The following is a 9,722-nucleotide window of genomic DNA, read 5'->3' on the forward strand; positions in this document are numbered from 1 at the left end:
AAGAACGGCAAAATTACAACTTAATAAAGGCGACTGTTATTGTTACAACGAATACTGAAAGATACATTAATGGCCCAGACTACAAGCAACGACGACAGCCACGCATGCAACACTGACAAAATTTGTCGTTCGTATTTTAAGCAGTAGTGTCCGATGTCGTGCGCGTGCAGCTCGCTATAGGTTGAACAAACGTCCTGCCCCTAATTGACTTATGCACCACAATTACTTCAAAGTATGCAGGTACAGTTTTCCGTCACTAAAATAAGTTTCCCGTGAGAATTTTTGAATTTTTGTTGCGAAAAACCATGTTAAACAGACCGTGGTTTGATCTGGACGTATGATATATGGTGCCGTATAATCACACCAACCTCTTTGGATATAGTATGCGTCGCTATGACAAGTGTGAGATTAGAAATACCGTTGTCCTGTGAACAGCAAGACCGCATGACAGTTCGAGGTTCGTTGGCGTTTAATTAAAAAACGAGCCGTGTACAACGCGAATGATGGTAACATGCCGACGAAGACAGCCAATAGAATTCATGAAACCATAAGATCCAGTAATTGTATGAAGCGTGGCATGTTCGATAATAAGCTTAAAGTTAGGTTGACATCTGTGATGTCTGTTTTATTCAAACCATGCGTAGAAATTTCATTGCAAACATGTTAATGGATTATCAACTCGCCAACAATATATGGCGATGGGCTAGCTTTTATAGCTTTGGGCATTTAATTGCACCTTAGTTTGAACAGGGTTGCGTGGATCCGCAAAGTCAACACAGTCGAAAGAATATTGCGGCCTACCGATTCATCCCATCATTATTGTTGTGGTTTGCGTTATAGCAAATCTCTGAACTGCGTGCATCTTTACATGAATAATAACACTAAAATGAATATTTAAACTAACAAATATATTTACGAATATTTGTTCAAGTGTTTTGCTCAATATTTTTCTCATTACTGTAAACTAGCCATCGTCGTGTCTCTCTATTTCCATCCAAAATTCAGCGGGACCGTTTTCCCGACATGCACTGCATGATAACTAGCTTTGTTTCCACGACGTGCGCAGTGCGGATATTGTGTGGAATCGCTTGCAATTTCCGTGGAGATATCCTGTTGGAAAACTTGATCAAAGTATGGTCTATGATATCATTGTTCAGTGCATTACAGTAAGAGAGACAGGATTTGTGAACGAATACGATGAATTTGTTTAAGCCGGTCTTGGAAAAAAACACCTCATTGCAACTGATCATAATCAGTACCCGTTTTACCAGTTTACGGCGACTGAAAAAAGTTCAGAACAGCTACCTATTGGTTAGAAACTACTGAATCGACAGAAGCACAATGGATTTGATTCCATGAAACAAAAGCAAAACCGAAGGGAAAATGGATAGGTAGTAGGGTAGACGCGATTTTGATAGTCCGACTTTAATTGATGACTTACCTGGCTTTGATGAAATTCCACAAATGCACTCCTACCCGTACCGCGTATCGGGATATATTGATAACAATAGTTGACCGCTAACAGTTAATCGAAATATGCGGTCTTCCAGAGCTTTTGTAAAATCGATTTATCTTCGAGAGTGATCTAAATGATCGTAAACTTGATAGTGTGGCGCTGGGAATCTTTATGTTGGTGTGACACTGACGACGAAGAAAGGAAGATCCTGCTTGAACGACGAGACAGGCATGGAGTCACACACACTGCGGCAATCAGCACACTATAGTCGATGTACGGGCAGGTTCATTTTGTCGTGGGGGTGGTACTTTCTCTTCAGAGGGGCACTGATATAGGTCAGAGATGGCATAAGAGGCTTTAATGCTAGTTTTGACATTCGGATTGATGTCACGCATAGTACATGTGGATATTTCTGATATAAGTAGACCGAAGATAGGAAGCAGTTTGTTGTTTCAGCTTCGGATGAGATGTTATGCAGTGCCACTGTATAGCACTTCTGGCCAGATAGCTATACAACGTTATGAAAATAAAGTTTACAAAGAAATCATGGGCCGGGTATCCAAGGAGACCGCTGGCTACTGCAGGTCCTCAAGTTATCAACAGTCTCTTTTCAATTCAATTTCGACGAAAGTAAAATGAATTAAGAGAAGAATGCCATTATTGGACATCTTTTAGTGAAGGTTCTATGAACAAAAGTGACCTAATGCTTATCGGGCTTCTATATTTATAAAATTGAAACAACCTTTGAACAGTGAAATCGAACTTCGGACAAAGTCTAGACGCGCACATGTACTAAGACATTTCCTTTCGACTTCACTTCTATTCGCAGAGATAGGTTTCTGATAAATTCTGATAAATTTACCATTTCAATAACTTAAATACAAAATCATGTTTAGAGTGCATGCTTCGAAGGTTATTCTAAAACAAAGGCGAAAATCTAACCGTATTTCATTTCATTGTCATTGCGATGTCAATAATAAATAATGCAAATCTGTTTCCTGTCGGATCATCGCGATTTCCCGCGAACAAACAAAGACACTTTTCAGCGAGATTTTCCACATTATCCGTTGTGTACTTTGAACGAAAAGGAACACAATGATATCGAATATTCACTGAATTATTGAGCAAAAAATATGAAGTATTCGATAAGACTCGACGGAGTCTTCGGCTTGCAGCTATTTATTACCGTTCGTGTGCTTATAAATTTACGCCGCTCGCAAAAAAGTGCAAATAAACACATTCCCCTACCAGTAGATAGAGAAAGTAAATGAATTCGATGCCAGCTTTCAAACGTGTCAAAAGTTGCTTCAATTTTAACTATATATATATTCGCGTTGTTGAAAAAGAATGTTTAAGTGTATGTGAAATCCCGTAAACGACTCTCAGACAGTTTAGAGTCATTGTAAATGTGTTTCCAAATTTAGTTTATATTGACAAGACTTGGTCAGTCCTTGGAGCGAGTTTTCATGGGAAACCAATCGCCGGTTGTCTCTGTGCATGGCCCATAGCATCCCGACATCATTAACATAGTAAGTATTGGAATATTGCCAATTGCTTGCATACAGAAATCTTATAATGTCGACGCATTACAGACACATTGACTAGACTTGAATCGTAGCCTATGCTGTAATTATTTCTGCCAATGTTGAATAGGTTGGTTCTGTGTGGCCTTTTGCTGCAACCCTAGTGAATGGCTTGGATAGACGCCGGGCCAAAATTCACCTCGGAGGGAAATAACGCATTTCTACAGGAGAGCAATTACACGGACCATAATGCCGAAGCAGCATCATATTCAGTCATTTCTACTCACGTATGACGTTATTTCAACACTGAGTTATGATATATATAATGATGCTGAATGGGCTCTGTAGGCAAGCACAATGATACTTGCTCTGTATTACATTTCTGTGGAGCCTACGAGTCTAAAAAAACCAAGACACCCTATGTGATGGTCGTAGAAATGTCGTTACCTTGGCAACGGGCACTAGAACATGGCCAGGTTGACTTGGTAATTGGCTTGTCCCTGAGGTTTGGAATAGAGATGGGGAGAAATGAACGAGAAAATACGTCACACGTGGCCAATTTGGGTGCGAAAGAAAATCGTCGTATGTAATTCGTGTTCTTACGTGATAAGTTCCCCTCATGCATGTAGTCAGTTTACACATCAGTGTCTAATAACATCATCCATGTGGGAAATGTATACAGAATATTTTTTTTGGTTCAACAGTGATTTTAAAACAGTAGAATGTCCATACAAGTCCTGAGGACTGATAATTTCTGTAAATTTCTGTAAATTAACCACAACGAAGTTTGTCATTGGTAATTCTAGGTGTTGTGGTTTAAAATGTAGAAATCTTTCCGCTGTGAATACCGGAGGTGTCGTGAAAGAGTATCATGTTTTCACATTGATCAGGCAACATAAAGCTCATCTCTGTTCTTCGTTTATGAGATTGGATGCGAGTTTAATGTCGTCCCAGTAATTGAGAAAATATGAGAGAAAGGCAGATGCATCATCATGGGGTGTATTCAGTGATAAAAACCCAACACTATAGAGAACGTGAACATATTGCGTTCGCAAAGTACTCATACCGTTTCCAATGTTAGCTTTGAATTTGCTGTGAAAGAGAAGTTTTTTAAGCGGTAGGTGTATGTACCTACTGAAGCGGGATTGTACTAGCATTTCTTTGCACGCGGCGGAAATGGGCAAACGCTACCTCGGCAAAGAAAGTAGAGAGTGGAGCATTGACGCCTTTGTTGCGTTAATGGGAAAATATTGATAATGTGACAGTGCGGATGGTCGAGATTGATACACATCACTTATCGAGAAGGACGCTTAATTTCCAGTTGACGACGTCTCCCTGATTACCTGTCTGAAAATATATATTAACATCTTCCGAGAAACTGTTATGATTGAGCAATGGTTTATGAAATACATCTACCCTTAATCAGAGATATTGACAGGAAATATTTTAATTACATATTTCTTCAAGTCCAGCTACCGAAAAGTTCTTCGGACTTAGACAATTGAGAGCAAATAAATCCATTATACATTCCCGTAGGTGCCTGGATTCATGGGGGTTATCAAAGATATTTTGTACGATAAATTTATAGGGCACTGCCCAATGTTCATGTCCACGCTTACTAAACCTATCCTGAGAAAGTCGAGCAGAATATAGTGTCGGTCAGTCACAGAACCAAAATACGGTGTCACCATCTTAACAAGGAGGGAATGTGAAAATTGCTTTCTCCCGGCGTTTCTACTCTCTTTAATCTCGCAGTCAGATAGCCCCGACTTTTGACTTGGTACGAATATTATAGAATTTTAGAAGTACTATATCTATGGGCGCGTAGGTCTTTATAATCTCAGGCTCCGAAACACCAATTTTATCGACAAAGATACCACGGGCACACTTGAAGTCGCATGCGTAGCTCACCCTGCATAACATGAGGTACATGTTATTTGTAATTCATGGGGTATAGACATCATTTGACAGTACAATGTGCTGTGTACTACTTAACAACCCATCAGTGTGACGTTATATCTGTTTAAGGTTGACTTTAACCTCATTCCCAGCGATGCAGTCAATCCAACCTACTTCCAGGGGAATATCGAAATATTATGCAATATTAGCAATCATGTTTAACATGCTAGTCCATAGAATTATTGGTGTTTTTTCCCTGCAACAAAATGTACCGTACAAATAAACATATGTGACCGTGACGCGAGTGTCATTGAGTATTCAAGACTGCCATGAAACAAAGTTGCTATGACTGTCAATTATTCATATTTGCTTCAACTATGAAGCTGTAATTCAGGAATCGGGAAACGAACATGAAATAAATATGTGAAAAAATTGTACTGTAATAAAAGTGAATCGTCCGCAATGCGATTACGAAGCGTACGTACGATTACATATCCGATCTCTTGTCACGTACACATCAGAAGCCTTTCAAAAAATGATTAATAAAGGTCATTTCACCAAGACAGCGCACATTTAATTTTGTCAATGAAATTTTTAAGTCGGATGATTCCGATATTATCCACGTTATGATATTGTCAGTCCATAATGAAAAGACTGTAATTCCGTCAATGTTATGTACTGTTATTACTGTATCGCACAGCAATGCGCAACACTTTATAACAGCTCATCATATCTGTCAGTGTATACTATCAGAAAATTCAAGTCAGACACATCACAAGTCGGGGGACCGAGATTAAGAAATGATTCATAGCTGTATTTCATCGGCAATGAGTCCAAACAACTGTTTTAACATCTCTCACTATTATTAGCATTGTTAATAGTTAAACCAACTTATTGTGGTGGTCTGCTCATCTTTCCTGACTGGCGTGTGCAGCAAAAATTCTGGTGAGAGAAACCTTGCACTCGCATAAACGTTAGCTCAGCGAAGTCTTCGAACCAACCCTTGTATGAAATATTGCACGGGGGAAACGATGCCATTGTTGCTGACAGTATATCATGCAAGCCTTTCAAACTAATCTCGTCATAATGGAGACTGTTTTTCGCATGGACACTGAATTTACACGACCGGGCGATCATTTGCCAACCCATTTCCCAATTGATAGTCTGCTCATCTTTAGTTTACCAATGAATATTAGAAGCACATTACATTTTCGGTGGCGCACAGTTTTGCCCGGCCCTTTATGAAAATCATTTATGAACAAATATGAATACAGCTGACTGTATTCCTTTAAAAATACGTAATGCCGCATACTAAGCTTAGGATCTATAACCATTTTTGTTCCAAGAGATGTGTTCAGGCAGAGCCATCTTAACACAAATTTTGGCTCGAATATTGGTATGTGACCCAATCTCCCGATTTTCATGAACAGATCATACAAACACTGCTTACAAATTAAAATTCCCTATTTTTAACTTCGTTGTTCAATTTTCATTCCACGCCACACTGCATCTGATGAAGGAGACTTCTGCCTTGGAAAGATCTTGACGACATTACTGAGTTGATCCGAGTGTGCTACCTGCCCCTTCAAAATAGTTACTTCAAATAAGAAGTCGCTTTATGTACGTTTGGATATGAGATCCAACGTTTTGTTGTATACGCTGCATTGCATAGAAGACTCGGTACACAATACTTGTGAAGCCGATGCTCAGCGACTTGACTTGTGACGATGTAGTAAATATTTCCTCATATTCGTACTCCAAACATGCATTGCCAACTGACCAGAAGCCATGGGAATTGGGGGGGGGTGCCGAAAACCGTGGGCCGGAGCCCCTCTTCGTAAAACGATGTTACGGCGACTGTTGTCGAACTGAATTGTCACAATTCATATTTGGTGAGTTTTAATGATTTACACACCGCATACATACAAGATAGCATCTCACTACACGTATGTAAATGCACAATGTAGTCGACGTCCATGGTTGCTCATTCACATTTCGCTGGAAGCGTAACCACAACCATAATGCAGTGATTCATTACACTGGCAACACTGCATCACTTTCAACCAGTGCCTCAGATCATGTAAATTTCTAAGTACTAGTTGGCGCGTCATTACACCGCAATTGTCTTCCCTAATTAAGGTTTTTATGTAAATGTATGTCCTCAAACCACATCAGCAAAATACACCATTTTGTTGACTACATTTGCGAAATGAAATGTTATTTAGTTCGGAAACTGCGACATTAATAGCCGATAAGCAACAAAGACCTGTTAACATTAATCTTTCAATATTGAAATAGAGACAGAATTGAGCTTTTTCCTCTTGGAGATACTTTGAAAAAACATCAATACTAGTAATGTAAGAGTCTGTTCCAGTGATCTCTATTGCCCATTGGGCAGTCACATGTTTCAATTTGTTTGAATAAGGTTGCAAATTAAAAGCCGTTAGCTAACTCGTGTTCAAAAACTGGCCAGGGCTCCTAAAGCTACATGACTGGAAATTCAATTGATAGTTCCTTGGGCGTGGACTTGCACAAAACACATATTTGCCGTGACAGTTGCAACACACAGTTGTTCATGTAGTGATGTGCCGTTACCTAAATTGAATGCTTGTAAACTTAGTTATGCACGAGTGAAGAAATGCAACTTTTCCGAGGAGGTAGATTCAAGCTAGAGGCATTAGCGGGCACTTGGATACCCCAATACCCTCAGCCACTAACAGCTGCCCGTTTTTATCGTGAAGTAGTTTAGTTTATAATCATGTGCAATTTTTATATCTCATCACTATCTCTAACCCTAATTCACACCTTGATGTTTTCCTGCAACTTCGACTCATCTGTTGCCATAGGTACTAGGTGAAGTCCAATGTCACCGTTCGCTGTTCACATTCGCTTTTGATACCCTAATTCAAGGACATTCTGAACTGCATTTGTTTGTCCCACACTTGCATTCTTTGCTATTGGATATTCCCTAGTCCCTGTCATGGAGGTATGTTTTCATAATGGTTGTTCGTTCCTTATATGTCGTAACACTCCGAGACATTTTGATTTGTTTTAATCACGTGATCAGGATTCGGACCGACGGGGCTTCAATGGAGTCGTGTAAATCTGATTGATCAACCACGCTTCTATATGCAATATATTATTCTTAAGACCTACAAAGTCTACTCAATAACCGGCAAACACATCGACTTTTTACTTGACATGTGTTACAAATGATCTAAACTTCATCAAATACGGGACGTTCTAGTCGTTGTTTGTCAGCAGGAATTTTTCATCGAAGAAATGCAAAATGTTGGCCGTTGGAGTTGGATTTTTCTTTCAAATCGCTTTACACTTTCTTTGCTTGCCCTTTTGCCTAGTGTTCAAAGTAAATCCGATGACATATAGATAAGCAAGCAAGGCAACGACCAACCATGTACCAAGCTCAGCAATAACAGCCTCGATCTGAGAACAGATTGATGTCGTCGTACATACTTTAAAGAATAAGTGAACAGCATACTTGTTTAAATGCACTTCATCACTCCAAGTGAAATTGGAATTCTCCTAAAAAATTACTAAAATAAATCACACGACACCATCACATCATCAAGAAATATGCCATGTTCTGTTGAAGGAAACTGGCCATGCCGATAGCACATCTTTTTAATGAATCCATCAAATCCCCCTTTTAATTATAGTCTATTGATGGTAAATTAGTTAAATTGAAATCGCAAAATCGTAGTAAAAGGAAACGTCCTTCATTACGTCACGCACAAAGGAGGCTTGATACGGTATGTTTTACGACTCAGACCTGGCTAATACCTTAGACATTGTGTCAACAAGGAGTAAACCGCTTCCAGTGCCAACAATGTCAGTGATAATACTGAAACAAAAAATGAATATACTAAAGACTAAAATAACTACGTTTTGATTTGTACAGGCTTGTTTCGTCATACTGTGATGCTGTGACAATACACAACATGATGACCATAGCCAAGGTCAATACTGAGTGCTAACATCGCGTAGTGTGAAACACAATTTATATCTGTCATAACATAACAGCCCTCGTGTTGAATTCGAAACCCCTTGATGTTTTCTATAGTTATTAGGTACTTCAAAATGTAACCCTGTATTTAAGTTTTAAAAGCGCGCGCACACACAAAGACTCACAGAGATACACACACACACACACACACATGCACACATATACATAAATACATTTATATATATATATATATATATATATATATATATATATATATATATATATATTATATATATATATATATATATATTGCACAAATGGTTTTGATTGTAATTCAGTTTCTTTCAGCGATGTGAAATAAATGCGATGAAGGATCGTGTTATTCTTGAGCGCCTAAAGCTGACGAGTGTTGAGGTAAATGTCAGCAATGAAAGTGTCCATATGCATTTCCATTGACGAAATAATCGAAGGTGGAAAATGCCGGTACTTGACGACAATCTATCACGGTTCTCTCGTTATTTCCGTGGACGGTGTGTATTAATTGCGCGTGATCAAACCGAGTATATAGTATCATTTTTATGTATTTCCATTTTGAACCTTTTGACCTCGTATTCAGTTGACAAATAATTCCGAACGCTGATTGCAAAGGCAAGCTAGTATAAATTGTTGTAAACTATATCTCTTCACGGGATCTATGGTATAAATTCCACTCTCCTTCCATTGATAACGCATTTCATTGATAACGTGGGAATACAAAGCAGTGGAAACAGTGACATTTGAACAACAACACAAATCATTTGTACCGTTTCATAATGGGCAACTCGAAAGTTAGAAATGCAGTCGTGGGTTTTTCTCTTGCTTTGGAAGTGTATTTCTGTTC

At 38.9% G+C, this 9,722-nt stretch overlaps 2 protein-coding genes across 2 annotated transcripts in view; one reads left to right on the plus strand and one right to left on the minus strand.

Moving 5' to 3' along the window:
* Window positions 1-1,686, minus strand: part of LOC139135937 (neuromedin-U receptor 2-like) — a 101,916-nt gene extending 100,230 nt beyond the window's left edge. The window contains exon 1 of the mRNA XM_070703720.1: window positions 1,442-1,686. The gene's annotated coding sequence lies outside the window, so the exon portion shown is untranslated. The remainder of the gene's footprint in view (window positions 1-1,441) is intronic.
* Window positions 1-9,722, plus strand: part of LOC139135935 (ER degradation-enhancing alpha-mannosidase-like protein 1) — a 492,448-nt gene that overhangs the window by 241,824 nt on the left and 240,902 nt on the right. The gene's annotated exons all lie outside the window — the stretch shown is intronic.

The sequence above is a fragment of the Ptychodera flava genome, chromosome 6, assembly GCF_041260155.1.
Source record: "Ptychodera flava strain L36383 chromosome 6, AS_Pfla_20210202, whole genome shotgun sequence".
In the NCBI taxonomy this organism is placed as follows: domain Eukaryota; kingdom Metazoa; phylum Hemichordata; class Enteropneusta; family Ptychoderidae; genus Ptychodera; species Ptychodera flava.